The sequence below is a fragment of the Cyprinodon tularosa genome, unplaced genomic scaffold, assembly GCF_016077235.1.
Source record: "Cyprinodon tularosa strain WSP-4 unplaced genomic scaffold, ASM1607723v1 ctg134, whole genome shotgun sequence".
NCBI classification, from domain to species: domain Eukaryota; kingdom Metazoa; phylum Chordata; class Actinopteri; order Cyprinodontiformes; family Cyprinodontidae; genus Cyprinodon; species Cyprinodon tularosa.
The window spans coordinates 1,154,836-1,177,355 of NW_024038158.1; the positions used below are offsets into that span (position 1 = coordinate 1,154,836).

The window sequence follows — 22,520 nt, forward strand, 5'->3', positions numbered from 1 at the left end:
AAAACGAATAAAAACCACAGGTCCCACTGCATGACTTGCTCACAAGGCACGATACTTAATCTATTTAGCACACAATTACCTTTCTTCTATGAAACTGCAGGATATGGCTGTGCAATTTTAATGTATGGTAACAGTATTTGTAAAGCCTCAAATTAATAAGGCGTGGCCACAACTTAATAAGGCGGGGCCACAACTTAATAAGGCGGGGCCACAACTTAATAAGGCGTGGCCACGAGATAGAATAGTTGTGGCCACGCCTTAAAATCTCCTTCCTTGTTAGGATACAAGCTAACAGAATTCTTCTGTTTATGATGGCTCCGCCCCTTCTGACATCACAGGCCTTCTAGAATGTCTGTGATATCATCAACAGAATCTTAGAAACTTCCATTTGTTGAGTCATTTGCTCATTTTCACAGGTTGTTGGACGGAATTAGACCTTTTTACAAAGCTGGTTACTAACAAGGGTGATTTTTACTGGAAAAACTATCTTTTTATTTCAAAATGATGAAAAATGAAAAATATACCCAGCGCCTACCTCTCCAAACATTGCTCATCGCAGTACTGCCAGCTAAACAAAGGAGATACAAGGAAAGTAGCGTTTGTTACAGCTGACATGTCAGTCCTGATGGAATGTGGAGTAACTCAACTTAAGACTGCAGTGGAAGTAGGACTCTTTTGTTCTGACTCTTTGTGCAGTCACAAACTACCAAATCAATCAGAATGTCCCAATGAATGTAAAATCAAAGGCGGCAACCCAGGAGAAATGCTCTGCATTGGAAATGTTACTCACAGCCACAGGTTTGGGGAAATAGTATGCATTGACCTTGAACTTGACAACACAACAGATTTTTCTTTGAGTGAATTTCCGTCCATTATGGATCTACAAGGAAAGACATTCACTTTGAGAGGAGTCGTCGCTTTCAAGAGAGGCTTGATCAAAGATGGTCTGGGACATTACGTTGCATACTGTCGAAGAGCTCCAGATGTATGGGAGCTTTATGATGACCTGACAAATAAGGTGAAGACAGTATCTGAAAAGAAAAGAATAATACCACATGCAGCGTTATACACAGCAGATTCGGTTGATGAAAAACATAACCTGGAAAAGACAGTAGATGAAAACAAAGACGAGCTCGCTACAGAATCAGAGGATACAACACCCAAGTGCGTGACCAGAGATCTTTCCACGGGTAAATGCCTTGAAAATAATGAAAAAGATGACAAATCTGACCAGAAAGACATTTTTGCTATCACTGATGAGAAGAAGATACCAAAAAAAGAAAAGTTTCCTGTGTTTGCTGCATGCAAACGCTTTTTTAGAAATCTTGTTCGAGGTAAATATTCTGCAAAGGTTTCACCATCACCATCAGATGTGGAAGACGTCTCAGAAACTGAAAAAAAATCAACAAAAACTGTTTGTCACAAAGTGGGACTATTGAAAAATGGAAACCAGCTTGAACCTTGTACGTTTGAAAACTCAAACCTCTATGTGAGGAACACCTGTGCATTTGATGCAGTTTGTCAGTGCTTATGCAGTGCTTTCTGTGACAGCTCAGCTTTTAAAAATATTGTAACGAAGAACTGTGACATTCCCATCTTGCAGCTGGTAAAATCTATGGCTATAGATGGCGTGACCCCAAATATATATTCACAGAGGGCAGAGCTGCTCAGTACAATATTTCAAAAAGTCCAGGTGGGGTTTGGTAGCTACGAAATCTATGCTCAGTGCCCTATCTCCGCACTCATTGGGAAAACAATGAAAAATATACCCAGCGCCTACCTCTCCAAACATTGCTCATCGCAGTACTGCCAGCTAAACAAAGGAGATACAAGGAAAGTAGCGTTTGTTACAGCTGACATGTCAGTCCTGATGGAATGTGGAGTAACTCAACTTAAGACTGCAGTGGAAGTAGGACTCTTTTGTTCTGACTCTTTGTGCAGTCAGAAACTACCAAATCAATCAGAATGTCCCGATGAATGTAAAATCGAAGGCGGCAACCCAGGAGAAATGCTCTGCATTGGAAATGTTACTCACAGCTACAGGTTTGGGGAAATAGTATGCATTGACCTTGAACTTGACAGCACAACAGATTTTTCTTTGAGTGAATTTCCGTCCATTATGGATCTACAAGGAAAGACATTCACTTTGAGAGGAGTCGTCGCTTTCAAGAGAGGCTTGATCAAAGATGGTCTGGGACATTACGTTGCATACTGTCGAAGAGCTCCAGATGTATGGGAGCTTTATGATGACCTGACAAATAAGGTGAAGACAGTATCTGAAAAGAAAAGAATAATACCACATGTAGCGTTATACACAGCAGATTCGGTTGATGAAAAACATAACCTGGAAAAGACAGTAGATGAAAACAAAGACGAGCTCGCTACAGAATCAGAGGATACAACACCCAAGTGCGTGACCAGAGATCTTTCCACAGGTAAATGCCTTGAAAATAATGAAAAAGATGACAAATCTGACCAGAAAAACATTTTTGCTATCACTGATGAGAAGAAGATACCAAAAAAAGAAAAGTTTCCTGTGTTTGCTGCATGCAAACGCTTTTTTAGAAATCTTGTTCGAGGTAAATATTCTGCAAAGGTTTCACTATCACCATCAGATGTAGAAGACGTTTCAGAAACTGAAAAAAAATCAACAAAAAATGTTCATGTTCCTGGTGTGAAACATGGGGTAAAAAAGGATATTTCATCCACTCAAGACTTGAAAACCCTGCAGGAACCAGGAAAACATGAGCGTGAACCAAAGCAGAAGCTTCCAAGTATATCTGCTGACTTTAATAAGGAAAAAATAGATGGAAAAAAAGAAAAGGTTAAGGCAACCACTACATCAAAGGGTGGCAAAGCCATACGAAATCTAAAGGTCTCAGAAAGTGAGAAAAATGTATCAGAAAAGACCCATCAGAAATCATAGATCTTTTATATATTCTATAATAAAAATTAATAAAAAAAAATATATAATAATAATTAAAAAAAAAAAAAATATATATATATATATATATATATATATATATATATATATATATATATATATATATATATATATATATAAAATTTTTATTTAAATTTGCATGTTCTCCCTGAGCATGCATGGGTTCTCTCCGGGTGCTCCGGCTTCTTCCCATAGTCCAAAAGCAATAACATGTTAGGTTAATTGGCTTCTCTAAATTCTCCTTAGGTGTGTGAGTGATAGTCAATGTTTGTCTCTGTGTTGCCCTGCGATGGACTGGCGACCTGTCCAGGGTGTACCCCGCCTCTCCGCTGGAGACAGGCACCACCACCCCTCACGACCCCAATTGGGACAAGCGTGTAAGAAAATGGATGGATGGATGAATTCATTATTACAGTTAATTTGCTCTTTAAGCTTATTATGACCTTTTTCATATTTTTGGTCCAGTTTTTCCATTTGTACCTATTGGATGTTGGGTCTTTTTCTGGTGAGTCTTTTGAGTTGTCTAGTGACTTCTCCGGGTATGATACCGTGAGCTCTGAGGAAGAAGACGATGACCACCTTCTACCACATCTTTGGTTCACCGAGACAGTTTCTCGCTACTTCAGACTCCCATGGAACCAGCCAGAGGAGTCCTCTGAGGGCGAAGAGGACCACCAACCTCGATGGCCCGGCTTTTTCTCCAGGAGAAGAGAGGAAGATGATGAAGAGGAGCCCTCTGCGAAGATGTTTTGTGGGGAATTGTGAGAAGAGGAATTTAATCAAGAACCTTCCTTTAACTCCTTCAACAGCTTCTCACGATGAAGACAAGCTGAGGCTTAAGCAGAAGAACCAAACATTTTACTATCTTGCTTTGGATCATCTTGCAGGAGGAGTTAGATGTATTTTCTTGCTGATTTGATGACGATTTGGAAAGGCTGAAAGACTGGAAACAGTCACATCTAGATATTATTTATTGATTGGTTTTATATCTGGCAGGTCTAGGGACGCCTTAAGTAACGTCTTGCACTGTGGCTTTTCTTTACCCCCCTGCTAGATTTTAATTTTAGATGTTAAGAATTTTCCTTTAGCACAGACATCTGAACAGAGACTGGAAACATACTAACAATTTATAAAAGGTGTGAAACATGAGAGCTGGTTAAGGCAGAAATAATCTAACATGCTCTACGTCTAATGACAGAGCTGGACAATCTCCTAGCTAACAGAAGCCAAACCAAACAATCCAAGGATTGATTTAAGAACAAGGTTTGACAAGAAGAAACACAGAATGGAGGCAAATGGAAAAAATAAATAAAAAGACAAAAAAAAAGTCCTTATTGAAAACAGGCGAACCACAAGGAGGCAAAGCAAACCAAGGCAACAGCTGGACATCGCTGCTGGGGACGCATCAAAAATCTCTAAGGAGTGAGACATCGCTGCTGAGGACAAAAACACAGGAAATCAACCTAAGATCCTAAATGTCTAAAAGTGGAGATGAGGACAACTTAAAGTCTAGAGGCAGAGGGACAAGGCTGTAGTGGAGACTGATTAGAAGCTCTCTAGAGCAGAGCTCTCTAACTCCTGTCCTCTACAGCAGTGCTTCTGCAGCTTTCAGGTGCATCTCTCCTCCAACACACCAGGATCAAACAAACAGCCTTCTACCAGACCTCTGCAGAGCTGAATGACTGATGAGGGAATTCAGCCATTCCATTCAGGTCTGATGGAGAAGAGATGTGACTGAAAGCTGCAGCATAGCAGCTCTGGAGGAGTGGAGTTGGAAAGCCCTGATCTAGAGCAGGACAATGCTGCTGGAGACCAACTGGATCTAGAATAGAACAGTGACACAGCTTGTGGTGATCATCAGTTGAACTGGTCTCTGGGATGATGGTGAGAAGGTAAAGACGATGCTTGGAGGGACTCATTGATTTCAGAGCAGTTTGAGGCAGAGGACAGGACTGATGTAAGGATGTGGGTTGTGAGTGACGCCGATTGTTAGAACCCGCTTTCAGCTGTGACTTGATCTAGTTCTAGATGTTCCTCTGGTCAGTTAGTTTTCAGGCCTAGTTTGAGAGAAAGAACCTTCTGCAGAAATACTCTCTATATGATCCAGGCCAGTTCTGACCACAGTGGATCTCTTCTGTGTTTTTTGAATCCCATGTCGGACCGAGCCTCTACAAGCTTTGGGCTGTCAGAAGATGCTGATGAGATCTACGGCGACCAAACCAGAGGAGCATCATCTGAGCTGCTGACCTTTCCAAAGAGAGAGAGCATGTTCAGTAAGGAGCAACAATGATCCATCATTTAAATAGAAAGTCAACATTTCAGGTGGCCTCACTTAGTTTCATTTATGTTCAGACCCTGTGGACGTCCAAAAGCAGAACCTTTTTTTCATTAGGACTAGTTTCGTAGCCTAATATTAATTGAAGTAACTAGCGTGAATAAAATTCTTATTTCGTGCTCCAAGCATGCATACACGCATACGGACTAGAAAACAGCCAATCGGGAAGAGGGAATGCGGAACTTGAGGCAGAACAACCAATGAGAGTGGAGTTAAACAGCACAGTTACTGATTTAAGGGACAGGACTCAGATGGAGCGGCAGCAGCAGCTACTAAGCTGCTGAGCTGCGAGAGAAAAAGAATTGGCTGTGATAACACACAATGGCTGTGTTTGATCCACCACGCTGAATTTTAAATTATAAACATGTTATTCAAATCGAATTATTGGTAGGGACAAATAGGTTGGTCCAAAATTTTGGTAGGGACATGTCCCTATGGTCCCTATGCAAACCTACGCCAATGGATCAAAACCATTTATAATTCTGTGGTATGGGTTTATTAAAAAAAAAAAAAAAAAGGTGTACTGACAGTTTAAAATGTCCTTTAATCTGAAATAATCTGAATGAATAATCTGGGTCAGTAGCTCCCAAAGGGGGACGTGTGCCCCCTAGGGGGAGTTTAGCATAATTGCAGGGAGCTTAATAGAAATAAACTAAATACATTGACCATTTAGGCGAACCACAAAATGAGTTAATTTTTAAAAACAGATGAATCAGATGGGTTGTAAGACACAGGAAGAGTAAAGTAGACCTAGTAAATTCCAAAAATATAGGTGTTACATTAACAAATCCTATTGCCACGAGTGTGGTTGTATAATTTTTGTGATGGATGATAGAGTGGAAATGGAATGTGGTCAAAGTGAATCCTGGCCCAAGTGTCACCAGCAGTCTTTCCAGTTTCTAACAAGTTTTCCCTGCCCAGTAGCAGAAACACTGAGGAGACTCCAGTGATCCATAGTAAGAAATTAGGCATTAGAGACAATGAAGATCAAAGTAGAATGCTTGCCAGGGGCCGGAAAGCATGTCATCAAATCCAAGACAATGATGGCAAAGGATTGATATTTTTGCTCCTATAATTAAACTTTGTTTATGCCAACTGAAATCACTAATATGAGTGCTGCTTTAATTGGTTAGTTTGCCAAAACAACATTAGATTCCATAGTTATCTTCTGTTTCCCTTTCTAATGTGATCAGTGATGACATGTTTAGTTTTGTAGTTTATCGTCATTATACAGGTAGAGATTTTAATACTGATGTTAAAAATCAGAAAGTACTTTCTTACAGCTTTTAATGCTGTCTTATACTCAATTGGTCTGTCTTACCAATCACCCTATTATAAGTACATGTAGTATATAAACATGACAATTTTGTTCCTTCTATCCTGCATTTTGGAAAAAGTATTTTTGTACCTATGTTCTTTAAAATACTTTGAAACACCTTACAAAGCATTATTGTTAGGAATTTTTATGAATTTGGGGTTTGATTTGCACAAGAACACTTCCATTTCATATATGATGCAATAACATTTACTTTAATGTCTAAAAACTATAATTTTTTTTCATTCTATTCAAATGATCTTTCATTCAATTTGGACCAGTTTAGTGACATAAACCACAATAATGGAAGACCCTAAGCAAATCCCAGTAACTCTGGGTGACCAAACGCTGTTAGGTAATATTTATTGAGTCATATATAGAGCAACATTTCCCTGTGTAGTAATAAAATTGCCACTATAGATGGCCTTTTGTACTTGAACCTATGGATATGTAGCGGCAAAAACTGCAAATAAACAGCCTGCAAAAAGTGTGAAATAACAATCTTTTAACTTTTTAAATGGTCAAAAATGTCAGTATCTAAAACATTTTGTGACCGCAGCTCCGGCAGGCGTTGGCGATCATAGATGCGGGTTTGATGTCTTGTTTGTATCGTTTTAAGTGGCATATTTTGTGAAATTTTAAGAGAGGAGCTGCTTTTGGCCGCTGCTCTGAAGCACCGCCATGGCACTGTACAAACGTGAAAGTATATTCTATAAAGGTGATAGTATATTGTATAAAAATGTGATATGTTGATTATCAGCATTTAAAAAAAAATAAAAAATTAGAAATATACTGTGGGTTTTTTTCTGTTTATTTCATTCAGGTTTCTTGCAACCGGTGACTCATACAGGTCAATTGCCAGCAGCTTCCGGGTGGGTATGTCCATTGTCTCCATCATTGTCCCAGATGTTGTTACAGCCATCTGGGACTGCCTTGTGGGAGAGTTTATGACTGTGCCTGGAGAAGATGAGTGGAGGTCCATTGCTGAGGATGTTTGGAGGCGGTGGAACTTTCCTCTCTGCTGTGGTGCTCTGGATGGCAAACATGTGAAGCTAAAAGCATCCCCCAACTCAGGTTCTCTCTTTTTCAATTACAAGGAAGACTACTCATCAGTCCCTCTAGCCCTTGTTGATGCCCATTACAGGGGATAGATGCTGGGGGTTATGGGAGCGATTGTTGGGATCCTGAGGCTTGCACTCCAGAGGGCGCAGAGGATCCCTTCCTAGGGGTTTTGTGTTATTTTTGGGATCTGGGGTTCTGTCTACCTTTTCTCCACCAGAGGGCGTATGTGATCTCCTGAAGCTGGAGCTGACTTCACCAGCTGTTCCTCATCTGCTCATCAGGAGACCAGCATTTAAGTGGGCTGAGGACCACACTCCGGTGCCAGAGTGTTAGTCAGTTACGGTACAGCAAACCCTGAGCCAACCTGCCTGTCTAGTTTCCAGACTCGAAACCTGAACCTGAACCTGATCCTTTTGTTTTCTCTGCTTCCCAGGTTGAACCTGCCAGAAACCAGAAATCTCCTGAAGACAAGGGCGCAGATAGCGTGTACGTCAGGGGTGTTCTGACGTACACAGATTCGAATGACCCTCAATCCGTCCCCCCCACTTTTATTTAAAAAAAAAAAAAAAAAAACATACGGCGAAACTCACAGAAAATCAAAAAGCTTTTTCTAATTTACTGGTTTGCGACAACAACATAAAACAGTCAGATCATAGACGGGCAATCGTTTTGTTTAACTGCAGGCTGCCTGCGTCGTAGAGATTCTAATCTAAAAGTTATCCTGTGTCTGGCATTTACCTCTCGAGCCTGGTTTCCATGGTTACTCAGATAGACAGTAGTGGCAGGACAGTTCCCAATTCCAGAGTCCGGACATCAACATGAGGCCAGCCAAACCGAAAAAACAGAAAACAATTGCATCCTTTTTTCGAAAAGCACCAACTGTAAGTAAACTGTTCATCATATCACCTTGCATTTTTTTGGTTGTCTGTTCGATGTCGCCGTGAAAAAAAAAGTAGAGACGGTCAGTGAGAATAGCGTGAAGAGAGGTGCCAATGTCATAAGGCGGGAGGCAGGGGGAATCGACTGGCATTTATTTATTTATAATTAAATCGACTGTTCCGACTTTTTCTGGAGTTGTTGGGGGTCTTTCAGAAATGTGTAGGCTACAGTAGGCTACTTGAATCCGTATTTATGCCAAGCCAAATGGTTTAGGTTGTTACAGGTTGAATCATGAGAAAAACAAACTTCAAAGCTAGACAAATTCCACTACACAGGGGCGGATTTAGGAAATTTGGGGCCCTAGGCAAAGACAGGCATGGGGCCCTCTGAATTGAGAAGACAACACATAGAACAGACCCATTATACAGATACAGAAATTTTAATAGAATAGAAATTTGAGGATGTCATGTATCTTCAAGTTTGTCTATGTCACTGTAACTCGGAGGAAAGAATCTCTCTCTCATATATATATATATATATATATATATATATATATGTGTGTGTGTGTGTGTATATATATATATATATATATATATATATATATATATATATATATATATATATATATATATATATGTGTGTGTGTGTGTGTATATATATATAAATAAATAAAAGGTGCATGTCACAGGAAAGACTAGTGATGTTACAAATATGACAATTGCCTAAACTATAGAACAGTAAATTATTTAATCTATAATTAACATGGCCCTTAACATCCCCAGCTGTACACAATAACACACATTAAAGCAATGTTAATACAAAGCTGTAAAGCAGAGTGAGATGTGGGTAATAACTTCCTTATGTTTTTTGAATGTATAACTTTAATTATTAGGACTAAAACACCTAAAACTTATGGGTGATTTTACAACATTTAAAAGCTGAGATTTTACTGAAATTGGGGCTACTGGGGCTCACACTGGCCTTAGATGTAATGAGCGAACTGGAAGTGCTGAATACATCGCTCCAAAAAAGCACCCAGACGGTGGAGGGCATGGTCTCTGCAGTCTCAGTTGTCCAAGAGAGATTACGGGACAAAAGAAAGCCAGCCCACTTTGAGGCAGTCTTTAAGGAAGCAGTGGATATGGCTGAGAAGCTGTCTCTCGTGTTTCTGTGTGTTTACAGCCTGCACTTAAAGTCAGTCCATGTTTAAATAAAACCTTTTTTTTTCACATGTCATGTGGCATTTTTGGTGAGTACTTGGTACCAATACGTGTTATTTTCTTGCAATGATGGGCAATTAAGATTGATGGGTTGTCATAGCTGAGTAATAGCCAGTAATAGTAACTGTCCCCGACAGTTTCAAAAACCTATCTGCGCCCCTGCCTAAAGAGTTTCTCAATTGGAAATCGGTCTGTCTGATCTCAGTAGAACCCTGGAGAACCAAACCTGCCAAAGATCTGCTAGCCTGCCCCCTGAAGAATCAGGAAGGGAAACTCAAACCTGGTGATCTGCAGTCTCTAAACCAAGCTCAGCCTCCACCAAGCTCACAGCCTGCCGCCAGCCCGTGAACCCTCCTGGTTCCCCCTTCTGCCGCTCTGCTCAACCTCCTGAACAGTAAACCCAGTCGTGACCAGCCCTGGACCCGATAACCCCCTGACCTGTTTTTGTTCACATTACTGATTAAACCTTTGAACTTTTTCCCTGCCTCCTGGTTGTGTTCTGCATATGGGCTAGCATCCAGAAACCCATCATGACAATGATGGTGGGATCTTTGCCAATTCCACCTTTGGCCAGGCTCTGTGTAAGGGCACACAGAATTTTCCACTTGACCAGCACTTCCCCAGAGCTGACCACAGAGGACCCCAGCCCCATGTCATTGTGGCAGATAAAGCATTCCCACTGCGGCGAAATTTGACGCGGCCCTTTCCTGGACGCGGCGGCCTCACCCCAGAGCAGCGCATCTTGAATTATCGTCTGTCACAGGCCCGTCTGTTGGTGGAAGATGTGTTTGGGATTTGGTCTGGCCAGTGGAGGATGTTTCGCCGTCAGCTGGAGATCTACCCAGAGGTTGTAGAGAAATGTGTGAAGGCCACTTGTGTTCTTCACAATTTCATAAGGGCAAATGGGCAGGTACCTGCGCTGAGAACACCAGAAGATCCTATTCCAGGTTTTACTGTAGGTGCATAAAACTATGCAGCAAGAGAGGCATAAAGAGCTTAAAAGTATTTGGGAAAACCAATTAAAGAAAATGTTAGTGATTTATGGCTCCTGACTGTGAATCTATTCTATCGACATTCTATTGACATTCCATGTAGAATGTTTCGGAACACTTTCCCATATTTCATGAGGGTGCTGCTGTAAATGTATTTATGACCGTGTAGATGACACCTAATATTTTTATAGAAATACCTTATCATTTTGAAGTTTACTTAAGACTTCTTCATTTGTTCCACGGTCCTGCAGACACACCAACAAGGGGTCCTTTTGTCTCTCCCTCTTATAGTGTACGTATACAGCCCCAATATGTCTAAAACAAAACACAAGATAAGACTTGTCACATCACATGTCTAGTTGTCCTCAAAATGACGCAAACCCTCTAATTAAAGAAGGAAAAAAATAGAAGTCAATGAAATAAGTTCAAATTAACAAAAGTAATAACTAAAAATGATCTTAAAACCATGATATTGATTCTGAATTTTGTTTGAAAGATATATTACAAAAGAAACACACAGATAAAAAAAAAACAAGTAAACGAGCCCAATGGGGATCTGAAGCTAACATTTTGTTGAGGTGCATTTTGAGAGAATCACTGCTATCAAATGTTCAAAAAGACTTCTACACCAGTTGACAGGCATTTTGAATCACTGTTGATGGCACGAAAATATCTTATTTCACTACATTATAATTTAGTGCACTGTTGAATGAATTTTGACTTTTATTTGTAACATTCTCTAAACGTGAGTTTTCAATGGAAAAAGTCTCACCAACAACAGAACAGACTAAAGCGTACTACTTCCTCATCTTTCTTCTTCTTTCATCTGGCTCATCTCCCTGTTTTCCCTCATCCATCTGTTCTCCCTCATCCTGGTCTTTTTCTGTCTCTGTGTCTTCCCTGAACTCTTCCTCATCTCCTGTCCTGGTAGATGTTGATAGTATAGAGCTTCCCTGCTGTGACTGGCTACAATATAATAATAATAACCATCATGACAATAATAATAATAATAATAATAATAATAATAATAATAATAATAATAATAATAATAATAATAATAATAGCTTTAACAAATATGCCACATTAGTTTAAATAATGGGCTATTAGGGCAACATGACTGGAAGTCTTGTCACGTGGATATGACTTATGGTACCCTACAAAATAATAGCTATTTTAATACCTGCTGCACAAACCACTTAAAAATAAAATGTGAACAGCTTTTAAGATTTTTCAATACGATTAACCCTCCTTTCTTGGCATTGTGCTGCAATTACTAAATCAATATACAATTAAGACAATAAAGAGACCAAAATGTGTTAATTTATGTTGCCTAACAAAACCTTTACAACAGAAAACATTTGTCTCAAAGCTACACACTGCATGAAAAGTGAGATTTTCGTCCCCGTAAACCCCCGTAAACTCCCGCAGATCTGCCTGATTTTCGTCAGTTTCGGACAATTTGTAACCCGTGCTTGTCCGCGTTTGTCGTGCCACAAATTGTCGGAAACGTACCGTGACGTATGTGGAGAGCGATCAGCTGTACTAATGGCCCTAATTAGCATATGAATGCAGCAAACCCGCGCGGCTGGCCAGGTCTGGCTTGAATAAACTTCTCAGTATTGGCTGAAACCACTATTCTCAAACAAGTGAAATCGCTCGTGATTGGCAGCAAAACCACACGTGGCCTCGCCAGGCTTTAATTTTCTTACTGAGTATTGGACGGAACCACTTCTTTTTAAACAAGTAAAGTCGCTCGTGATTGGTTGGCATATATATATATATTTACATATATATATTTATTAATTCATATATATATATATATATATATATATATATATATATATATATATTCATATATTTATTCATTCATATATTTGTTCATTCATATGCTGTGTATTTATGTTATCCTACACTACTACACAATTATTATGCTACCATCAAGGACATGAATGAATTTATACAGGAAATGAAGATTTGCCAGGTAGCTGTTTATGCAAAGAAAGAGCTTTATTAAAACACACAACTATATACAACGCGTATCCAAACACATGCGTATCTAAAAATTACAACTCCGTGAACGGTCCGTTTGCTTCCTCGGGGTTGGAGGTAACTGGCAGCATTCCCTCCGAGGCAGGTCCGATGTGCAGACGCCTACTGTGCGTGGCCCTGTACTTCGGCATCGCTTCTAACCGGGACTGCAGCTTAACACAGAGTTCAGTGAGATCCGGCCTACGAAATGGCGGCGACCGTACAATCCATCCAGAGACACCGCCGACGACGCCATCTTCTTCGTCGGACATGAGGTCGACGGTGGCGGACTTCCAGAGTTCCACTTCCTCATCTGCAAGCACACTCTGCCTCGCCTTCAGCAGCTGAAAAAAAAACAATGAATCAGCGCACTGCATATGGACACAACACATCTATCAATGCACCTGAAAAATAGTCACCAAATAAAGTCTTACCCTCTTTCGTCTGGCCCGACTCCGAGCAGATAGCCTGGCAGCCTCCGCACGCAGCGTGCTGGCTAGCAGCGTGTATCTGAAGCTCCTGCATACCGTCTCATAATACGTCTTACAGGCAGCTGGAAAACAATTAAATGAGAGTGGTATGAATAATAAAAAAAAAAAATCAAACGCAAGTCACAGTAACAAGGAAGGAGAAAACATTAAAACAAGTCACTTACACACAATGTCGTCTTTATCAACATCGTGCAAATCCGAGCAAATAGGAGGTCACTGCCTCATTGTGAGGCGACTGTAGTCTGTGAAAAAAAAAAAAAGTACAGCTATGGTCGGTATCCATCCGTATCCATGTCCTTTTACCGCAGAATGAAAGCATATTCTTTAAACCTTACCCCTGCTCCGGTTCATAGCGCCTGCAATTAGTCTCCGAGTTGTTAAGACGGCATATTGCTTCCTGTGAATCACAAAAAATACACTTTAATAAAGCTTTAGGCTAGGCTGCTTTTAGCTTACCTAGCTAGGCTAGGTTGTCTTTAGCTTGCCTAGCTAAGCTAGGCTGCTTTTAGCATAGCTACCAGTAATCGAACATATATTTACCGCTAGCGTGGCGTTGTGCACGCGTCTTCTCTTCCTCGAGTTCGTAGCATCGAATTCTCCAGCTGAGTGAGGCGCTCATTCATGTCGGCAGTATGTTGGGCAAGCTGACGAGACAGTCCGCTGATAGCAATCAGCAGTTTCTTCTCGTCAGTCTGCGGGCTGGCCGAAAGTTGTGGACTAAGAGCAGTTGGAGGCGAGTTGAACGCGAGACGTCGTGCAGCCATTGTTCACGTAACAACAAAATACAAACACATTAAATGGAGATGAAGTTCACAACACAAACATGTCTGCTAATATGCTGGTCTCGCGAGAAGTCGTAGTGCACAAAAGCTCACACGTGATTGGACGATGGGGCCGAAGGCTCATCAGGCTCCTCCAATCACATACGACGTCATTGTTATACGGAAGGACTCGCGAGAAGAGCTCGCGTCGCTCCATTCTGGAAGGTGGCGGTAATGCACCTATAAATTATTTGCAATTGCAATTGTTTGTATCCATAAGATTGAATTTGAGCTGGTGGACATTAGAGATAATAAATGCAACAACAAGTTTTTGAATCAATATTCTATAAATAATATGTACCCAGGAAGAACAAAAAGCACAGCTCTCTTACAAAATTTTAAGAAATCTATGATAGTCAAAATTAGGACAAATTATTTGAAATTCCCAATTCCTCCTAAATATAAAGAATTACAGTTTAAAATAATAAATAACATATATCCTTCAAATGAGTTTTTAAGAGAGAGATTTAAGTTTAATGTTGAGAATTGTGGCTTTTGTACAACTCAATTGGAAACAACTAAACATCTTTTTTATGAATGTAAAGAAGTATTAAACTTATGGGATCAACTTCGAACCTTTCTGTCTTCTAAAACAATAAATTTAGATTTTATTTCCTGGCAAAACATTCAATTCGGTTTATCCATTAAAGAAAAAAAATTTGGAATTTTTAATCAATATTCTAATAATTGTAACAAAGTATAATATATCCATAAATGTCGCTATGCAAAATGCTCCCTCTCAATCTCTGCTCTCAAAAATGAACTTTCCCTTTTCAAAAGATGTCTGAGAAAGATGCAGAATTTAAATGCAATTAAATTGTTTGAGTTAATTGAAGAATTTCAGTTGGTAGTCCCCACTGATTAATTTACTTTAACTACTATTATTATTTTATTTATTTTTATTTATTTTATTTTATTTTATACTTTGTTCCAGCCTGTGCATTTAATTTTATTTTTCAAAAGCAGGAGTTGTGATATTTCTTCTTGTATTGAAATATTTGTTATTGACTTGTTATTTGAGATTGTTATTGTTTTCTTATATATTCAATAACAAAAAAAAAAAAAAAAAGTGGAAATCTAAAAAAAAAAATTTACCATTACAGCCAACTGATTCTGATTAAAACTAATTTTTGAAGTAAATTATTTTGTGTATTTTTTTTACATAACATTTGCATACACAGTAATCTAGCGTACTTTAATTAAATAAATCAATTCAAGCTAAAATGTAAGAGTCTATAATTAGGCTATACTAAGCCTGATCTTTTTCTACCATCTATTTGGGGGATATTTATTGCCACACTTTGGGCCACTTAAAACCAATTTAGCATGCTGACCTATGTCCTTATGACCACAGTGTACCAATCTTCTGATGGCTACTTCCAACAGGATAATGCGCCATGTTATAAAGTGAATCATCTCAGAATCATTTCTTGAAACTTTTCCACTTAAGTAATTGTGAATTGAGCATATTGACAGACAACATTTTATTTTTTAAATTAAAAAAAAAATAATTACTGCTCTAAATGTATTGCTCTGTCAGCTAAAGATCTGTTTTGGTCTCTATACTTTAATTAAATAAATTAATTCAAGCTAAAATGTAAGAGGCTATACCTGATCTCTTTGTATCAGAGATTTTCTTACCCAGGGTTGCAGGGGGGATAAAACCCCCCCTGCAACCCTGGTTTGCATTTGTATAGCTCACAGCATGTTCATTTACATGTTAAAGCCTCCCCTAGAATTCCATGGGGGGAACACTGCCTAAGGCCCCGTCCACACGAAGACGAACCCTGGCCTAAACGCACAAATTTTTCACCAAACCAGCCTCTCATCCACACGAAGCCGGCGTTTCGGGGGTCTGTAAACGATCATTTTTTTATTCACCCTTCAGAGTGGGAAGATTCTGAAACGCCGTTTTCGCGTTTCCATGTTTACACCCTAACCGCATTTTTTTTTTACACGCATGCGTCATAGCGTCGCCTCTAAACACGCAAGCGCGACACATCACAACAACAATGGCGCCGTTGCTGCTAATGCTACTCACCCTGCTGTCGGGCTGGTCGGGCTTACAACAGAATCTTCTTCTTCTGGAATATCTCCAGGAAGAACAGAGCAATATCGACCACATAGTTCAGCACCTGAATTTGACTTAACCACGAAAATAGACCCGCAGGGCAACCATGTATAAATATTAGTGCGCATGCCCTACATTTCGTCGCTTATTTTTGCTTTGGCACCACAGCGCCACTTACAGGCCTGGCATACATTTTGCAGCGTTTTCATGCATTCGTGTGGACGCTCACATTTATTTTACGTCTCCGTCTTTACGGCAAACGTTTTGGAAAATATCAGCGTTTCGTGTTCGTTTTGACTTCGTGTGGACGGGGCCTAAGAAAGTCCACGTCAATTTCTGACAATTTACGGGAGTTTTCGGCGAAGCCTGCAAATTGCCGTATACTGCCGCTAACCTGAAGTTCCACGACAATCTACAGTGCCGTATATTGACGAAAATCCCACTTTTCATGCAGTGACAGTGTGTAATAATTACAAGGATATACAGTCAGAAATGTAATATATTATACATAACTATGTTATTTATCATCATCTACTAGCTCAGCCTCTTAACCTTAATATTTGCGTTGCCTTAGAATTTGTTATTTATAATTACATAGGAGCGGGTCTCGCAGCCATGGAGGCAGACATCTTTGCGCTACGGCATCGCAGAGCCAACAAACTAGTGATTGCGAGATCGCCCATTACGCTCGAAAGTAACTACGGCAAGTTGTTTAAGTCTACATGAAATCTATACCCTACACAGACTAATGAAATATTATCTGTAAAATTATCTATGTAAACAAACCTCATCACTTGAGAAGGTAGGTGATGCGGACGTCGTGGAAGACATTTTGTCCCGTAACGCTCGCCGTACTGTTGGGGGGAGAAGCGGTGGGGGGGAGATGTTCATGTTGCTGCGGTCTGCAGTCTGGACGTTAGATGTCGCTGAAAATTACACACTGTAGCTTTAACACATAGATTTGCAATTGCAAACTCTACCGAAATAATTTGTAGCCTATGTGGTCGTCCTCACGTTATCTGTCATTGACTTGGGCTACAGTGTGAAACTTTATCTAGCCTAACTAGTTTATCAGGTGACCAGTCGGCAAAAATGCTTGTTTGGTGCTGCTGAATGAGACATTTTAATGCACAACAAAATGATTTTGATTGATCTGTATATTACCTGGCTAATGGGGCACGGGAGAAGCAGCCTGTCAGCGACCGTTCCTGCTATCTGAAGACGCTTACTGAACCGCTATGATGCGGCGCATCTGGCATGCCCTGCGGGCGACCGCGCGAGTTCACGTGACAAAGGAAGAGAGATAGGCTGGTCGGGTGTGCGCAAGGAGGTGGCTCATTTCGGGGCACTGTTTCAGTCCTTTTTAATGGCTCAGGTTTTCAAAAGATCATTTCAAAACCGACATCAGTAAAATCTTAATAATATTAATAATAATAATAATAAAACGAGTTTCAAAAGGGCATTTTTTTTTGATAAAGGGCAAACTTCCTAGTGCTTTAGCACCACCTAGTGTCTATGTATGCACACCTATGTGGGGGAGTGTAAACAAACAGCCTGTCAGTAAAACGGAAAATACGTCCTTCTCAAAACTGAATGAGCGTAGAGCCTCTTCCTGCTCACGTTTCAAGGAAAACCCCAAGTCTTATCCTTCCTAGACTGATTCCAAAGCTGAGTGAAACGAGAACTGTTCAATAGTTGTTGCCATCTTCCTTGTTGTGCTTTCTCCAGTGTTGCGCAGCTTTGTCGCCCCGCCCCAAAACACCACCCGCTTGCTTTAAAAAATTCAAAACACATCTCTGCGTTGTGATTGTCCCGCCAGTTCTAGGGCCTGGGGCATTGATGGAGGCTAGGCCAAACTTGAAGGCAATCATTATTTTGGCCGCTGGCGGGTGGGGCTACTTTACTAGGCTAATTGGTGCCCTATTTGTTGATACTCGCCGATACCAATACCAACATTATAGTGCAGTATCGGGGCCCCGCCCGATAAAGGTATCAGTATCGGTGCAACACTAATAATTACCAAATTTTTTGTTTTAACTATTATAAAATAATTAACTATCCAAAAACTTTAAAATGGAATTTTCCTTAAAGAAATGTTGGCCATAATGGCAGGGAGATTTACTGGGAAAAATTCCTTCAGGAGAAATTTAAAAAGTGTTTCATAAAAGTTTCTGCTACAGTTAGCGGTACATTACTGTTTTTCCTTTGGGTTAAACTATTGCATCACTCAAGGTGACGTATTCTAGAGAGAGAACATGAGTTGAATACAGCAGTTCTTTCTGATGCTGAAAGAAGATGAAACAAAGGAGAAGTTGGGATGCTTCCATTTATTTCATCGTAAGGAGCCAGGATGGGATACGGGTGCCACCAGTTAACCCCGACTGACAGAGAGAGATGAGAGGTAGGGAATACTCAGGCAGTGATAGAGGGTCCTACTTTCAACCTAATAAAGCAGAGAGGGGCCACCAACCCATGTTATATCACCCTGAATGCCTGTCTCACATGGAGCTGAGCCCTCACATTTGACCATCAAAGCCGCCGCTGCAGCGTGGAGCAGAGGGCCCGTTTCCAAGAAGCTCATTTGACAAACATTTAGGTTTATGGTAGTTGTGCGACGGAGAGCTTGGCTGAGCAATTTGCGTTTTATTCAATCTACTTAACTAGCTGACGGAGGGTTTTAAGGGCTGCCAGCCACATAGAGTGGAAGCAATATTGATGATAATGCTGTAAATAAAAGTGCTGATGACACAGAAATATAGAGAGGGGCACCTCATGTGGGGCTGTGAAGCAAGGCAACATAACCTCTCAACAGCTCATGGACTCAGAGAGCAACCCAGCTGTGTGTTCAGAAATGAGGACTGAAAGATTTCACTTCCCAAATAGGCAGAAGGTTGTTCATCTCAGTACGGTTTATGTGATTGATTTCTGATCCCCTGTGGTGAACAGAATTACAGCATTTATGTCACAGTCAAACAGGACTTTCCTTTAGGATCCTAAAACCACTGGCATCTATTCCAAGTAATTTCACATTAAAATAACAGAACTTTTTGCACCAGGCCTTTACTAATAGACTGTGGTTATGAATAAATCCAGTTTGAACAATGTTCATATTCATGTAATATATTTTTATTTAGATATTTCTGAGGGGTTTGTAGTTAAAAGGCAGGACTAAGAAAACCTTAGTTCATGACAAATAAAACATTTTTATTTAGCTGCTTACAGGCTTACTTCTGAGATATTTTTGGAAATGCATCAGCTCTTTTTTTCGTCTTAGGATTCCTTTAAAGTGTGACATTTCATACTTTCTGTGTTGCTGTTTTCTTACATCAAAACACAAATATTTATATTTTTTTAAAGTAAACTTTTGTTTCTCAGCTCTTGTTTAGGTCCTAAAAACCAAAACATTTGTTTTATTAGGTCTTAACCTAACAAAACCTTGAGCACAAAGTAGCATAAAAATACATTTTATACCAGAAGAATGCAGCCAATCAGAATTAAAAAAAGGAAGAAAAAAAAACACACAAAGGGTTTAAACTACCTCCATTCAGTCAGTATAATTTTTTGAACATAACTTCATACTTTATGTTGACCTCTATGTTAGGGTGACCAAACGTCCGTATTTCCCGGGACATATCCGTATTTCACGTCCTGACCCGGGCGTCCCGGGTTTTTTTTAGAAAGTGAGGAAATGTCCTGATTTCACTGCGCACGACGCTCCGTGTGACGTAATCCCTGAGCCGCGTCAGTGCGGGCAGCCCTGTTCTTAATCAGAGGCTCTGTTCGAAAACCTAGGACGCATCCTCCAAGGACGCGCTCTACCTAGACTGGATCCTTCGAAGTCCTTGAAAATAAGGAGGCCGGAAGAGTTTTGTCTGTAAATTTGAACAGGTCCTCCCTTCAGCGGGTTTTACCGACGTATGCTCTGTTGCTTAGCAACCGTGAAAGTTGACACACAAAGCAGGAAAAGAATGAATACCGAGGTTTTCAAAACTGTTTGTTTATTTATTTATTTTTTAAAAAGTTAAAGCCAACAAAGACTATACTCACAAGAATCCAGAGTGGAATAAAGATTCCAACCACCGGGAGCAGGAACAAATGAAATCAAATGTAATGATAGAAACCTTAGTCAGTCAAATAACCTGCTGCTGTCATTCTGCACATCTCTGATGTTGCTGCTATTTTCAAATATCCATTACTGTAAAAATGTCCATAGCTGCATATTGGTTATTAATTCTTTATATTGTTAAAACACTTTACAGGATTTTATTGTTTATATTTTTACTCTTTCCTATTATTTTATTCTTATACATTTTTCTAAGGTCCTCATTTGTGTGACCATTTTCAATAATCTTTCTGCTGCTGTAAATTTGCCCATTGTGGGACAATAAAGGGATTTTCTATACTATAAAAGGGTTAGAAATACATAAGTAAATCTAAACAATGTATGTATAAAAATATATCTGCAAAATCTCTAATATTCAACAACAAGAAATACGTAGTTAAGCATATTGTGCAAAACAACGATAAAAAAATTAAACTCCTATCAGATTTATAGTCCCCACTGCAGATCTATTAGAATCTGTCCTTAAATTACAGCCAAACCCATTTACACAGTAACAGATAAAAACCTTTAGATAAATCAAACATTACCGCCACATATCTGACTCTATAACCATTAAAACAACTATTTCATTCATTTCAGACGGAACTATTCACAGAGTTGTATTATATTAAACTGAACTTCCAATTTTCACCACTGTTCTGCGCCAAGTAACATTTCCTCTGATCAGGGAGCAAATCCCAATGATGAGACATTTGTTCTTTCAACCAATCCCCCCCCCCACTCCAAGGTGTCCTGGTTTTCCCAAATGAAAATATGGTCACCCTACTCTATGTATAAAAGGTAAAGGGGCATCCAACATCGCACCCTTAAAGGGACAGACAAAATTTTATTCTAAAGTATATTTGCAGTTTTCTTTCTTTCTTCTTTCTTTCTTTCGTTTGACAAAGAGCAAAGTACTAATTGTGTAAAACTTGTCAAGAGTATGGGTAGAGCAAGAATAATGATGGAATGTAAATACTCTTTCAAAATGGATGAGTTGGATGTTTTCAAAAATCTTTAGGATTGTGAAAATATTTTGTTTTTTGACATAATGATGCACTTTTATTCATGAATCTGATTATTTGAGATGGGTATTCGGTTTATTACTGAGGGAATAAATAAGTTTTTAAAAATAAAAACATATTTCTTGTCATGATTGGGTTTAAGGACTTAGCCCACATGCAGAACACAACGGAGTCTGAAGGAAAGTTTAACAAGGTTTATTGAAAGATGTACAATGATATTATACTGGATCTGGTTCTGGTACTGGTCCGGGACTGGTCTCAGAGTTTCTGGAGAGATGAGAGTTTGGTTAACCAGGCTGATGATGGATTGATAGCGAGAAGAATCAAGATGTACCTTGAGGAGATTGTAACAGAGCCGTGAGGTGAGATACCGTAGGTCCAGAGTCAATGATGTGGCAGAGAGTTTAAGCAGCAGCAGCGTCTAGTTCCGAGCTAGAAGGTTTCTGGCTTGGGTTTGTTCCTTGTTCAATCCAAGAGCTGAAGAAGGAATCCAAACTGAGATCTTCAGGTTTGGCTTTCATGAGCAGGCAGGCAGGTTTCTAGGTGGAGCTCATCCAGAGCTTCAGGGTTTCCTGTGAGCACAAAAGACAAAGGTGATTAGAAGACTGGTTCCTCTCTAGAGTCTACTAGTAAAGTTCAGACGTTCTGAGGCTCAGGTTCGCTAACCAAACTAGGTCAACACTCCGGCGTCGAAGGAAGGTCTGGCAGCTGCTTAAGTAGTGTGGACCTCTGATGAGCTGATGATCTCCAGGTGTGTAGAGGAATCAGCTCAGGAGGCCCACAGCGCTCTCTGCTGGAGATCAGGTGGCAGATCTCTGGATCCTGACATTTCTTTCTCTCCAATACAACATTTCTTTCACTCTTTCAATCTTTCTTTGTTCTCTTTTTTCTTTTTCTCTTTCTTTCATTCTTTATTTTTTCCTTTCTGTCCTTCCTTCTTTCTGTCTTTCTCACTTCAGCCACCTAAATGGTCTCTAGTCATGCCCCCACCCTCTTTTAATAGGATTTTAAACCTAACACAGTTTTTTTTTATGCTGTCAGAGTTTTGGTAAAGCTTCATTTATTACCCTTCATCGTCTTCTAAACAAATGTCATTGAAAGCCCTTAACAAAACAAATGGCCCCAATATAATGAATGGATGCAAAATTTTGAAAAATAAGGAAGCTAAAGACTAAAGACCTTCAACGTTTACAAGACTTTAGAAATGCCTGAGTCTTTAGAAAGTGAAAACTTAT

General features: G+C 39.8%; 1 long non-coding RNA gene across 1 annotated transcript; it reads right to left on the reverse strand.

Moving 5' to 3' along the window:
- Positions 1-21,505: 21,505 nt before the first annotated feature.
- On the reverse strand, positions 21,506-22,196 carry LOC119778504. Its single transcript, XR_005280071.1, has 3 exons — positions 21,952-22,196; positions 21,620-21,857; positions 21,506-21,552 (listed from the first exon to the last, which is right to left on the reverse strand). It is a non-coding gene; the product is annotated as an uncharacterized LOC119778504 (long non-coding RNA).
- Positions 22,197-22,520: the final 324 nt, after the last annotated feature.